This window comes from Lissotriton vulgaris, chromosome 8 (assembly GCF_964263255.1).
Source record: "Lissotriton vulgaris chromosome 8, aLisVul1.2, whole genome shotgun sequence".
NCBI classification, from domain to species: domain Eukaryota; kingdom Metazoa; phylum Chordata; class Amphibia; order Caudata; family Salamandridae; genus Lissotriton; species Lissotriton vulgaris.
This window is the reverse complement of record NC_141696.1, coordinates 792,374,597-792,388,971: the sequence shown is the minus strand read 5'-3', so window position 1 is coordinate 792,388,971 and position 14,375 is coordinate 792,374,597. Positions and strand designations below refer to the sequence as shown.

At 45.1% G+C, this 14,375-nt stretch overlaps 1 protein-coding gene across 4 annotated transcripts in view; it reads right to left on the bottom strand.

Moving 5' to 3' along the window:
• Positions 1-14,375, bottom strand: part of FHL2 (four and a half LIM domains 2) — a 404,990-nt gene that overhangs the window by 160,139 nt on the left and 230,476 nt on the right. Inside the window, exon 1 of one of the 4 annotated variants that reach the window (XM_086934673.1) lies at positions 9,929-10,155. The exons of 2 other annotated variants lie outside the window; for them this stretch is intronic. The gene's annotated coding sequence lies outside the window, so the exon portion shown is untranslated. Of the gene's footprint in view, positions 1-9,928; positions 10,156-14,375 lie in introns of those variants that run through there. One more of the 4 variants, XM_086934670.1, reaches the window with a different exon arrangement.

Here is a 14,375-nt window from a genome sequence, read left to right as displayed (position 1 = left end):
TCTGCAACTCCCTCGCCTCCTACTTCCACAACAAGATCGCGGACATACACAACAGCTTCAACACCCAACCAATGAACGCCACGTCCGACACGACCGAACCACCGCCCCCCACCACCACCCTCCGCGCCTGGACTCCGATCAGCACCGAAGACACCGTCCCCATGATGAACTCCATCCACTCCGGATCTCCGACCGACCCCTGCCCTCACCACGTCTTCAACAAGGCCGACGCTGTCATCGCACCCCACCTGCGGGACATCATCAACACCTCCTTCACCACCGCCACCTTCCCTGAGAGCTGGAAGCACGTCGAACTCAGCGCTCTACTCAAGAAACCAACAGCGGACCCCACCGAACTCAAGAATTACCGCCCCATCTCGCTGCTCCCGTTTCCGGCCAAAGTCATCGAGAAGACCGTCAACAAGCAACTGGCCACCTTCCTCGAGACGAACGGATCCCTCGACCCCTCACAGTCTGGCTTCCGAGCCAACCACAGCACCGAGACCGCCCTCATCGCTGCCACCGATGACATCCGAACCCTGATGGACAACGGAGAAACAGCGGCCCTCATCCTCCTAGACCTCTCCGCGGCCTTCGACACCGTCTGCCACCGCACCCTAGTGCAACGCCTCTATAACATCGGAATCCAGGAGAAGGCACTGGAATGGATCATCTCCTTCCTCGACGGAAGAACCCAGAGAGTCCGCCTACCACCGTACAAATCAAAGGCCACCGAAGTCATCTGCGGCGTACCCCAAGGATCCTCGCTGAGCCCAACCCTCTTCAACATCTACATGAGCCCCCTCGCGGCCATCGCACGCCAACACAACCTGAACATCATCTCCTACACCAACGATACCCAGCTGATCCTCTCCCTTACCAATGACCCCGCCGCCGCCAGAGCCAACCTGCACGAAGGAATGAAAGAGGTAGCCGAGTGGATGTCGACCAGCCGCCTGAAGCTGAACTCGGACAAGACGGAAGTCCTCATCCTGGGATCCTCGCCCTCCGCCTGGGATGACTCCTGGTGGCCCCCCGCCCTGGGAACCGCACCCAAACCGACAGACCACGCACGCAACCTGGGCTTCATCCTGGACTCCTCCCTCTCCATGACCAAGCAAGTCAACGCCGTCTCCTCGTCGTGCTTCAACATCCTGCGCATGCTACGGAAAATCTTCCGGTGGATCGCCACCGAGACCAGGAAGACTGTCACCCAGGCCCTCGTCACCAGCCGACTGGACTACGGCAACGCCCTCTACGCCGGAACCACCACCAAGCTCCAGAAGAGACTCCAACGGATCCAGAACTCATGATGAGCCAGACTCATCCTCGACATCCCACGACACAGCCACATCTCCGGACACCTAAGAGACCTGCACTCGCTCCCGGTTAACAAGAGAATCACCTTCCGTCTCCTTACCCACGCACACAAAGCTCTCCACGATCAAGGCCCGAGCTACCTCAACAACCGCATCAACTTCTACGCTCCCAAACGACACCTCCGATCAGCCAGTCACGCCCTCGCCGCCGTCCCCCGCATCCGAAGAACGACAACAGGAGGAAGGTCCTTCTCCTACCTGGCCGCCAAGACCTGGAACTCCCTCCCTCCCGACCTGCGCCTGACCCAAGACCACCTCGCCTTCAGGAAGAAGCTCAAGACCTGGCTGTTCGGGCAGTAGCAGCACCCCCCCCCCCCCCTAGCGCCTTGAGACCCTCCGGGTAAGTAGAGCGCTCTATAAATGTCTATGATTGATTGATTGATTGATTTTTATGTGCTTTGCTGACCTGAGCTCGGTGTTCGACTTCGTTAACCACAAGAAGCTTTGGTGTATCTTAGAGGACATGGGGGTGGAAACTCAAATAGTCAACTTCTACTTAGAAGCCAGGGCCAAGGTTCGCTATGGCAGAAACGGTGAGCTCAGTCACAGCTTCCCTGTTAAAAAGGGGGTGAGGCAGGGGTGTGTACAAGCTCCACTCCTCCTTACCCTCTACATAAACAGCCTTGGTGATACTTTATCACAGGAATGTTACGATCTACCCCGTGTTGGTAAAAAGAAAGTTGGTGCATTGTAATACGCCGACGACGGTGTCTTGTTAGCACGCACCCCAACTGCCTTACAAAAAATCGTCACATGCTTTGTTTCCTACATGTCAACCCTAGATCTTCATGTTAATATCTCCAAAACTTTTATCATGAAATGTAGTAAGCCTAGTGTTAAGTGCCGAGAGATTCTTATAGGTAAAGGAAAACTTGAATTTGTTGATCATTTTTCATACCTGGGCATTGTTTTTGATAAACGGGGTAAATGGGCAAAAGCTGTAAACTGTAGAAAATTACTTTTCGTAAAAGCTATATGCGTCTTGATTAATTTCAGTAGGAGACTGGGTCAGCGTCCCATCAACGATCTATTGAGGATTTACAGAGCCAAATGCATTTCAGTTTCTATGTATGGAGCCGGCATCTGGTGATATGTAAATGTAGAGTCCCTTCAACGAATTGAGAATCAGTTTTTGAGGTACCCATTAGCTGTTCCCGATAGTACGGCTACGTATATTTGTCATTCTGAACTGGGATTGCCATACCTGTCCGATCTTATTAAAATACAGCCGATCTTGTTGTGGCATAAGGTCTGGACAGGCGTTACCACAGGTTTCACCAGGATGTGATTTAGATTGTCTGAACTTACAACAAGCAAAAAGTATCCCTTGGCTTGCCTATATTAAAGACTTTATGTGCGACTCAGAGGCCATCCTGAGTTTTTTACTAATCCTGACAGCCTGTCCCTTATTACGAGGAGGGAATTAAAATCCATATGCATAAACCACCTGGAGATGATCAGGCTGTCTTCTAATATCATGAAACCTTCAGTGAGAGCCAACCAATTGCTCCTGACTCAGACTGGGATACAACCATATTTATTGCGTCCTTGCAGTAAATATGACATGTTTTTATTGACGTGCCTACGTTTAAGCAATTTTACACACCCTGGTTACTTTTCCCCAGATTAACGCTTGGTCATGTTCTTTATGCCCTTGTCCTTGTGATGATATCTCAACACAGACAACAATCCACATCATGTTCTTCTGCTGGTTTTACACCTCACTTAGGAAAAGATGGATTCTGTCTTTTCTGAAAACACAAGGCTTGAAAACTTGCTGACCCGCTTTTATCAAGTTGCAATTTTTAGATGATGAAATTGTTAGTGACCATATCGCTAAGTTTCTGAAAGGGGTCGTCAAAACTAGAAAAATGATGCAAGGCCTGATCCTGGATTAAACGAGAATGGTTATCAATTGTTTTTCGGTGGTGCATCGTACTGAGATGGTGGTTTTCTCTTTTAATCGATTGATTTTATCTGTGTAAATTGTATTTGTTGCTACATGTTTTATGACTTTATTTATTTATTTGTAATATTTTGTTTATATAAATTGATGTATTCCGTGCTTTTATGATCTGATTTTTCAAATCGAATAAAGCGTGTCTTGACTACTCAATTATTCAATATTTTAGCAATAGTTCTGAAATGTATAAATTATTGCAACATTAACATATATTAAAATTGCTTTTAATTATTTCTATACTTCATTACTATGCAACAGTAATGTCAATAACATATATTGAATGTAGTTTTAACGCTGATGTACCACTGTCACCATACAGTTAGTTGTCTTTAGAAATTATACTTACAGAAACATGGCTGTTTTTCCACTGCCAGCAAATGGATGTAAAGAAAGAAGAATTGTCTGTGGCTTCCGATCTGCCATCCATTATGTCAAATGTGATGTCACTGATGAGATCATTGATTATATAATTGTTGATGTCACACTGTCACATCATGTGCATTGCCATGAAAAGACCACAGGGTGTATTTATGGCTGAGTACCTCAAAGTAACTGTCAACCTCAGGGGTTTGGGTTATCATGGAATTTTAATATTTTTACAATATTTTTTACACTACTAATCCTTATGCTTCACCGCAGCGCTCCTTCACATACATTGTGTGAATTTTGTATGATATACCCAATATATGAACAAGTGAAAGAATTTCCTGTAGCCCTGCCCTCCCTGCCATCTATCATGCCTCATAGGCTCTGAGTGAAGGATTTGGCTTTTAACCATGGGATGCAGCCATTCTGATTGTCCCTGACACTGCAAAACTTGGACCACAGATTTTCAATTTGAGTACATTCTGGACCCATTACCAATAGCCCCACTGCTTGTTGCACATGTTGTTTGGGCATTCCCTGTAGGCTTTGGATTTAGGGGTTGTTTTTAGCCTTAATATGTGTCCTATCCTCCTGTGACTAGAGCTGAATTCAGGTACAGATTTCTCCCATCAACATGTAAAAAGTTCTGTTGTCCTGCCCTTAGAACAGTGATCCTCAAGGGAATGGCCCTGGGGGCCGCATGCGGCCCTCCTGACCTTTCAATGCGTCCCCCTGATCAACAGCAGCCCTGACCTGCTGTTCACCCGACTCAGGACTACCATTAAAAAGATGTTAATTATACAGGAAAGAATTTATTTAAAGAGTGATTGAAATTAAAGAAAGGAAGTAACTAGGCTATCCTTCACCACTTAACTCTAGGAGCACCTTCGTTTTCAAAGCCATCTTGCTACAAACTGTAAAAAATATGATAAGGTCTCTTCAAAATTCATAAAGTGTTTTTTATTAACATGCAGAACCATTTCACTTTAGTATATCCGATTATATCAATTCATTGATAAGTATTTTTAAATGATAGTTTGCAAATATGAATTTAAAAACATTAATTCTCCCCCTCCCACTCTGACAACAATTGCTATAGTGAACTAAAAGGCAAATCAGTTGTTATGTGCACTCTTGGGGTGGCCTCTTATTTTACATGAACAACATTTTAATTTATTAAGTCAAAAACAGGAGCAGGTTTTGTAAAGCCACATCCTGAAGTCATGTATTTTGAGGTCCTCTTATATGTGATAATAAAAGAAAAGAATTAGAAATAAAATAGGTCTCACATTTTTTTTTAGTTAGAGCTATTGGCATACCTCAATAGCTACAAGACAGAAATTGCCACTTTGCAGGTGCCGAACAGAGCACTGGTCCGTGAAAAGGTCTGAAAGCCGAAAATGATGTTGATAGCCTACAAAACGAAAAAGCAGATCAGGATGACCAGGAGGAACTGTGGACGTATTGGGATGGCCAACGCAAGCAAACAATGAGTGAAATTGCCGGGAGCGTGACCAAAGCACGCAAAGGCGGGAGAATCAGACCCAATGCACAAATAAAACCTCCATATTTCTAAATGGAACAACAATGTACAAATGGCAATTCATGGGCATGCCAATAGCCGATAGAGGAGATAACAACAGGTCTTGCAGACAGCGCATGCGCGCTGCATAGGCTTGACCTAAAAAAGGAGGAAATGTGAAATAAAACAATTGCCTAGGATCACATAATTTAGTGAAGTGGTGCAGCTGGGATTAATCCCTTGTTTTATGGTTTCATATAGTGCAGTTCAGCCACTAAATGTATATGCTTTGCCTACCATACATCCACCATACCACTCCCCTTCCCCCTGGATCGCCACCCTGCTAGCATCGATGCGTCCCTGAGTCACATCAAGGACCAAATGTTGTGGCCCTTGGGAAAGTGTCTGCGAGTACCCATGCCTTAGAACATGCTGGGGGCAGAGGGTAGCATTTGGCCAAACTCTGTGCCCACCTCTCTGCCCTCATTGATGATTTCAGAGGTGATGGGATGAGATGTGATATGTGATAACACCAGTGTTGACATCATTGATGTCATTTTGATGTCATCTATGTAGAGGGATAATGAAGGTTGATTCATTTACACATACAAGCTAAACATATAACCGTGATCATTAATTGCTATTGTACACTGCAGTGCCACTTTGCACATGCAAATTCTCTTTCAATTGCTGCATAAAGAATAACTTCATACATCCAAGGTCAACAAACAGATGTGTAAAAAGCAACCTAGCTGGTTCCTTTTTAAAGTCCCTTTCCTTGTTAGGAGTTTCACCCACTGAGATGGGATCACCTACAAGTGTGCTCGATTGTCATTTAATTACCAACAAAGCAAGATCTGAAGAGAGCCTACTGGGACTGGGTGCAGACACAAGAGCTTACGAACCCCAAGATGGGGAAACTGACTGAGGGGTTCTTTGACCATAAAATTACTTGCGTCTTGGAACCATATCTTGATTTCATCGAGGTCCCGTGAGATAGGACTCTGTACATCAAGCTGATACTTGGGACCCTCCCTGTCAATAGTGTGACAGCACTCTGGAAGGGGCCAAACCTGCCATTGGCGCCCTGTCCAGGTTGCTGCTACCACAACGAGTCTACTGCCCATCTCCTTTTTGCCTGCCCGGCGTACAGAAGGGCTAGAGCCAAATGGCTTAAACCAGTGTGCAAAATGTTGGGTCCTATGACCCATTGTGCAGCCCTCCGCATTTTAAGAACCGGCACCTCATCTTCATTGATGATTTGCGGAGTGGCCAAGTTCCTGGGCATAGCCTGGCTGATACGGAGAAAGATGGTAGAAAAGATGTGCTAGCCCAGATAATCCAAAGGCTTTTCGATTGGGATCTCTCTGACATGTAAGATCCCCTGATTAAACTTTTAGTGCACACTAGCCTTACGGTTCTGAAGTGAAAATGCGAGTATGAATTATAGGTCACTTCCCCTTTGCTTTCCCTTCATCCTTCCTATGCAGCATACCCTTGAATGAAATGTTTTTATCTTACGGATGTCTGGGTATTTTCCCTTTATTATTTTCCTGTTTTTAACGATGTCAGCCGAGCTGTTAAACTTTTTAATGATTAATATGTGTTCATTTATAGCTCCTGTGTAATCCTATGCTGTACATTCTTTCTCTTTTAACATGGTGCTGTTTTTTATTCTGTAAAGGCTTTGATGATATCTTTTATATCGAATAAAGCTAATAATAATAACATTTAATTATTATGTTCTCTGTGGTGGCGGGCAGGACCTTGTGGCGCTTCTGATCTTTACCCACTGGGCAGTACACACTTCCATGGCAGCCTAATTTTTAGTTACTTTTACCGAGGAGGCAAGGGTAGACTGGAGAAATTAATTTTGCTCTTCAACTCTCCCCACCTCCTCCATCGCAGGAGAATGGAGCTGCAGAGTCCTCAGCCAGGCCAGTTTTCAGATGTACTTTTGATATCGGAGGATAGGTTGGGCTAGCTGTGAGCTTCCAAGGTCTCTCCTCCACTCCCACAAATAATGGGTACAGGAGGATCAAGCCAGCTGACAAGTGCTGGACTCCCAATGACACAGCACATGGCAGCCAAGAGTTTGGGAAAGGCCGATTAGCTGCTGAGTGTGTGGTAGGGCGGAGCATGGGTTGCTGGGACAAGACAAGTATCCTTCCATTTTTCTTTAAAATTTGTGTGCCCCTATTAAAATGTTGCTCCCCTATGAATGCCCCTAAGAAATGTGCGCATGTGGAAACCGCCCCTGTGGTCCCACTCATGCTACACCACTGCAGTGGCACCTGCTGCCCTTTCATTTCATTTTTTTGCATATGGGAACCATTGACGTGTGAGCCACATTTTTTTAGTCATCATAATTTGAGACAGTGGAGTAATATTTTCACATTTTAAGCAGTGAAGTTCATGAACAGGGAAAGCCAGTTTGTGAACTGTGAGGTATCTGACAGAAAAAAACAGATTATTTTTTTATTAAAAATCTAATCCGGTGTACCAATTCACAAACTAAATAGTCAAGACACAAACCTTTTCCCATTTTATTTTTAGCTTTCTCCAAAACTATCAAATCTACAAAACACCATGAAATAGAAAATGGGGCCAACCTCTGTCTTCTTGCCAAGTTTGGAGTACTTGAAGTTTTTGGTGTATTTCTTGCACAAACATTTCTTTAAGAGTATGAATGAGAAATACATCACGGGCTCCTCTGCTTCCAAGTCGCCCCCATCCCTCCCCCCCCCCCCCATCCCTTTGATCCATTTCAGAACAAGACGTTTAAGTATCAATTTAAGGAGCATGTAACCATCATTTGGAAAGGTTTCTTGTTACAGTGTAACTTGACCTCTAGTCAACAACAAATCAATGGGCCCAGAGTGCCCAAAGATAAATAGGATGCAAAGAGTAAGACATCTCCTAAACTGAATATATACGTGTAAATGTTAAAAGATGTTGGCTATTTCCAGTTTTTGTCATTTCTGTATATAACCACTCCTAGATACAGCTCTTAAAAAAGACCTTCCTGGATCTTAGAAGAACACCTGGCATTCACACTTTTGTAAACTACAAACCGTGTTAGTAGTCCTGCATTGGACAGGATCGAGTAACACTGCAGGGTGTTTTCACACGTGTTTTGGCATCCTGGTACATCTGCTGCCCGTTTGACATCTGGCTTGGTAAGCTGAGAGTCAGAGCCAGGACATCAGTGTTACGAGAAGCTGGTCTGCCACTCTGCCTGTGATTCTCTGAGGCGGAAGAGGCTACCCCGCTTAGAATGTTCTTGTTGAATTAGGAGTTATTGATTCTTCTTTAAGAAACAGTGGAGTAAAACTGTAATGAAAGTTTCATTGGGGCCGGTGACAATTTATTTTCAGTTTGGATGAGAGGTAAAGATAGACTGATCCTGTAAAACCTGGCTTCAAGTGTGGTTAGGGCACGAGCCTCACAACAATCTATTCCGGTATTTACTTGTGCTTCATTACTGTAAGTGTGCTGTCAGTGAGCAGGTGCTCCACCTGTTAGAGTTTGCTTGACACAGTGTGTTACAGGTAGAAAGGAGCATAAGGGCAAAAGCAAGTTTTGTGTGATGTACCCTGTGTAGGTGTTAGGGTTTGCTAGCAGTGTGAGAAGTTCCACTGAGCACAGATCTGGGGTGCTGGACATGTGCAAACGTTGAGTATAAACCTGTAGCAACTCGCAGCAGGAGAGACAGCTCTAAAGAGTTCCAATCCCACTGCCCTCTCTCCAACACACTCAAACGAGCTGACAGATAATGTTAAGCACCACAGTACAATTCAGTCTATGGTGTATGGTCTAAATTATTAATAATTTTACCTGAATAACAATAATGGTATTACAAATAAGTATAACCATTGTCATTATCAAGACAATAATATTGATTGTGACGACAATATTAATCGTGACAATAATATTAATAATAATAATAACAATTTGGCAATCATACTAATCATAAAAATAATCGAGACAATAATATTATTTTTTATTATTAATACTATTTAGTAGTAGTAGTTTAAGGTGCCATTTGCTTCTATGTTTTTCTTTTAAATGAAAGCCGATCAACCCCTTTACACCTGTGCAATAGCGCTGCAGATCCTTTCTCCTGGCTCTGAGAGGAGCTTATTTCTCCTTTACCATCATAATATATGTGAATAACTAGACATCGCTGTACACAATACACAACGAGAATGGTTTTGAAAATAAGTTACCATAGGAAATAAACGTGTAATATTTTAATTATTAAAAAGCTTAGTATCAAAAACATTCGGTTGACTGGTCTTTAAACATTGGAATGGATAAACGCCTCAGTGCATACAAAAAAAGCGAGCTACGTATCACTATGAAAAGACTCTGAACCATCACTTTACAACGAAACAGCGATGTCCTCCCAACAAATATGCGCGATAAGTTTCCCCTGCAGAGGAACAATTCGAGGAATTCCTCGTGCTTTTAAAATATGCAAATAACGGAATAAAAGATGGATTTCTTCCTCGGTTTCCCCCTCTCCCTGTGCCTGCGGAATGTGACCACCTCTAGAATGGAGGGCGCCTCCCTGGGTGCACAGAACCATGCTTCTCCCCATCACTATGGCACATTGTGCAAGCCAAGCCTGGCTTCCTTTGTCAGCAGCCCGCCTGGCTCGCGCGCCGGCACCCTGACGCACAGTAGTGGGTGCACGCGACGCATCCAGTAATGAAGCCTTCTACTCACAGCGGGCAGGCGGCGGCACGACGTCCTCCCGGGGCCGGCGAGTCACGCGCCCGCTCACATCCGCAGCAGTACAGCCGGCTGCCTGTGGAGCGCGCGCCAGCCCAGCGTGCTGGCGGGATCACTGGGGCCGGGCGAAGGCAGCCCGCCTGCTCCCTGCTCGGCAGCCAGGAGCGTGTGCGCCGAGCCTGCCTTCACAGCCTAATGAACCCTTCATATCATTTTACCATATAAGGAGACAAAAGCCTCGGAGACACTCTTTTATGCTTACTGCAGCTGGCACCCAACACTTACTTTCTTCCACAGGCTGTGTAGATTGTGTTTTTTTTTCACTTTAACGAACCCCTTTCTAAAACTCCCTTTCCTTGTGGTTTGTTTTTATAACCCTTCATTGCCCCGGAGGCAAAAACCGCAAAACCAAAGAATTCCCTGGTTGGTTACGGCATATTTCAGATGCATTTTTCCCGGGTATCTACCTTCCTGATTAAATAAAAGCAAATGTTTATACCTGTCGGGTCTGATTCACTCGTCAGCTATGGCTGTATCTGTGGGTGTTGGAAGGGAAACACAAAAACGCATGTATTTATGATTGGGCTGGGATTTCCAGTTAGGGATTTGAGAAATGGGTTCTGTACCCTGCATCCTGTCGTTTATCCCAATACAGGGCTTTAAATGGGCGGGTACTGTCCAATACGGAGTACCTGCAGTTCTTTAATATCAAAGGGAGAGTACGTGCACTTTTCAGCTCTGCATCAGTACATTTGATGGGAGAGTACCGGCACTTCTCAGGGGCAAATAGGTTCTCTAACTACAGAGTACCCGCACTTTATTCCATTTAAAACACTTTCCTGATATATTCGAATGAATTAGAGGACCCTCCCCTCACACAATTACTTTAAACCTCTGAAGTCGGTGTCTTGAAACTCTGAAAGGGAACGCTTAAAAGCTAAACAGAGCGCCTTGTTTTTTGATATGTGGTAAAATATTGAGAGATGGAAGAATGAATGAATGTGAATGAAATCATCTTCGGATGCTTCAGGGCATAAAAAGGGAGTAGGCACTTACAATTCTGAAATACGTTTGCAAAATTTCCTTTAATTTTCGAGATCGATAACACCGCCTTTTCTAGTCCTTCGCCGCGTCTTGTTACTATCTATGCAAGTGCCTAATTGCAGTTTATTTTGTAGAGTGTGGTCTAGGAATACACAAATTAAATAAGCATTTTCGAAAAAGGTGTTTTGTGACTTTGTTCCTCAAGGAGAAATAGTGGGTGCTCACAAGGTATGCTTGCCAAAGCTGGGGTTCTTGTTCTGGTAATCATCATCACACTATGTTTTATTTTATTTTAGGTTTTTTAAAGCGCTACAAACCAGTTTGCCGTAATCTCAAAGCACTTTACGTCAAAATATATAGATAAGCGGGAGTGCATTCAGCAGCAATCTGTAAGTGATAGAATCTGTTTTTTAACACATATTTTATTGACAAGAATACAAAGAATGTGTGACAGAATATACATTAGAGAAATCATGTGTTAAGCATACAATAAATCAACAATAATCCCAAGGTTATGTACAGTATGCATTATACATTCTGTTTGTGGGATTCAGACCCGGTGCACCCTGGGGGTGGAGGTGGAGGGGGTTGGGGATTTGTGACAATAGTCCCAGAATGAAGAAAAAAAAACAACAAAGGAAAAATAAAATAACTAGCCAAATAAACCATGTTCAAGTTAGAACTACTGGTGCAGGAGGTTCCATAGATTCAACAGGAAAACAGTGAGGGAGGATCATAAGGGGGTGGTTGCAGCAGGGCAGTGGGGGTCCCAACAGTAGCCCTATAACATGGACACCTGTATCTCGATATACAAAGATTCCAGTTGTTTGGGGTGGTCCTAAACAAAGCACCAGTGCTGCTATCAAGATTAAGCTATCACCCCTTGTCCCACTCGTTCATCATCACACGGGTCATTTGCAGCCGTGTGAAACTCCCGTTCTTCTACTACCTCTGCCTACAAGGCAGCTATGGGCCTACGACGGACCCCACATGCCTCCTCCCGCAGCAGTTCCCGCTCTTCAGCACGGACCCACAAAGTCACATCTATAACCCAAGTGTACACTTTGGGCCCCACAGCAGACTTCCATGCCATGGCTATGCGGGTCTTATCTAGGGCCAGTACCAGGTCAAGAAACCTGTTCCCCACCTTCTTGGGCTTGGGTCAAGGGAAAGCACCCAAAAGGCATGTTTCAGAAGTGTTCTCAAGTCCTGTTCAGGGTCTCATTAAGTTTTGATAAGACCTCATCCCAAAAACCCTGAAGACCAGGGCAGCCCCATGTCATATGGCCAAAGTCTGTGGCTAGTGTCACTCAGCAGGGGCACCCTCTAGGGTCTCCTCCGTAGATGGCCCAGATACTATGATTTGTCAGGTATGTCCTGAGTGTAAAATTATATTGGATTTACTTGAGGCGTGTGTTATGGGATACTTTCTGGGGTACGCCACCTCCCTCCCCCACTCAGAATCTGAAAGTTCCCGGCCCAACTTTGAGGCCCAGCGTGCCTAAGAGCTTCCCGGCCAAGCAATTTGCACTCTTAAGAACCATGTAATCAAATGGCCGCCGGTGCCCATTGTCAGTAAATGTTGGAGGGCACTATGTGCCTGGGGTTCCACCTCACCCATGCCCCATAGGTCTCAAAATGTGTGCGCAAGTGTCTCATAGGTGAGGAACTGGCACAGTGGGAGGCTGGTATGCTCCGACAGTTCTCTGAGGGGGATAAAGTTGCTTGTTGGAAAGCAGTCACTTGTAGTCACTATCCCCACTTAATTCCAGGGTCTCATCTGCCCTGCCGTGAGGAAAGTTATGGGATTACCATGGGCAGCCCCACTAGCAGGAGCTCAGGTTCTTCAGCGCCATCCCCCCAGTCCGCTTCACACATCACCAACAGCAATACATGGCTTTAGACAGGAGGATGCCTGGGTGGGCAATCCTCAGAGCCGGCCTAAGCAGTTTAGCCAGTAGCATCCCCTGGTTGGGTACAGTACCCATCAGGTTGATCTCCGCCAGCCCAGCCCCATACAGCAACCTGATTGTCCACTGAAGCTAAGTTGCGAGGAAATGTAACTCGAAGTTCGGGACTTCCAGCCCTCCCTCAAATGGGAGGGCGATGGAGGGTGGCTAGTGCAACCCTGTAGCTGCTACTGTCCCAGATCAGCTGTCGGAAGAGAACATCCAACTGCTGAAACCAAGGCACTGTTAACCTCATAGGGAGATTTGCAAAAAACATAAAGGAGCCAGGGGAGCATACCCACTTTAGAGGGTGCTATGCATGCCATGAAGGGCAGTTTAAGCAACCTCCTAAAAAGGACACAGGACCCAGGCAACTGTAGAACCCTCCCCAGGTTTACCACCACATAAGTCTGTTATGGTATGGAAGAACTGAATGCCCAGGTATTTAAAGGAGTGTCGTACCCAAAGTATATTGAGTGGACAGTTGATGGGGCGGGGAGCACCGCCGATTACTGTGAACATGCATGTCTTTCCCTGGTTCACCTGGGGCCCAAATATAGGCCAAAGTCCTTAAGGAGCAAGAGCGCACAGGGAATGTCCTGCTCATCATACTGCAGCAGAAAATCAGTAGAACAACTTCACAGAGGGAAATTATGTGTTCCCTGCCCTCAACCATTATGCTTCATCCTGCGCCTTCTGCACAAAACCACTCTGCCAGAGGCTAAATGGCAGTGGTAGGGGTGACAACAGGAATCCCTGTCTCTTGCCTCAGAGGACTTTGAATGACTCGGAAAGTGTACGCCCAGTCTTAACCCTCGCCATAGGTTGTGTGTAGAGCAGTCACAACCACTGAGTCCACCTGGACCCAATCCCATGCATAGCATGGTGGACTCCAAAAAATCCCACCGCACCATGTCAAAGTCCTTTTCCAGGTACACCAAAATGCTCCTAAATAGTGTTTCTATGTATGTATTAGAAAAGGGGCAACCAAGTTAACCTGGGACCTTGGTAATATAGTAAAAAAGCAAAATAATGGTGCTTGAAGGGGGAAGCGTGAACCTCTACTTCCTTGGAGCGCGTAATTTTGACCATCAATCGATTGGTTTCATTTCTCATATGGACTATTTTTTAAAAAAAATCTTGAATAATAGAAAAAAATCATTGTGGTCATATACTTAGCTCAATTTATAAGATGGTGATTCCAAACAGTGCAACAACACAGTGCAAGTGAAAATAAGTGAATGTAAAGTGTGAAAACCCCCCCCACCAAATGGGGAGTTAATGTCCATCTGAAACAAATTTACCAATGATCCCTACAACTAATATCTGTAGGACCTTGACAGGGAACTCTTGAGGTTAGAAAATACGTTACATGAGTAGGATAATGAACAAGGCACCGTCCTGGATGCCTTCCT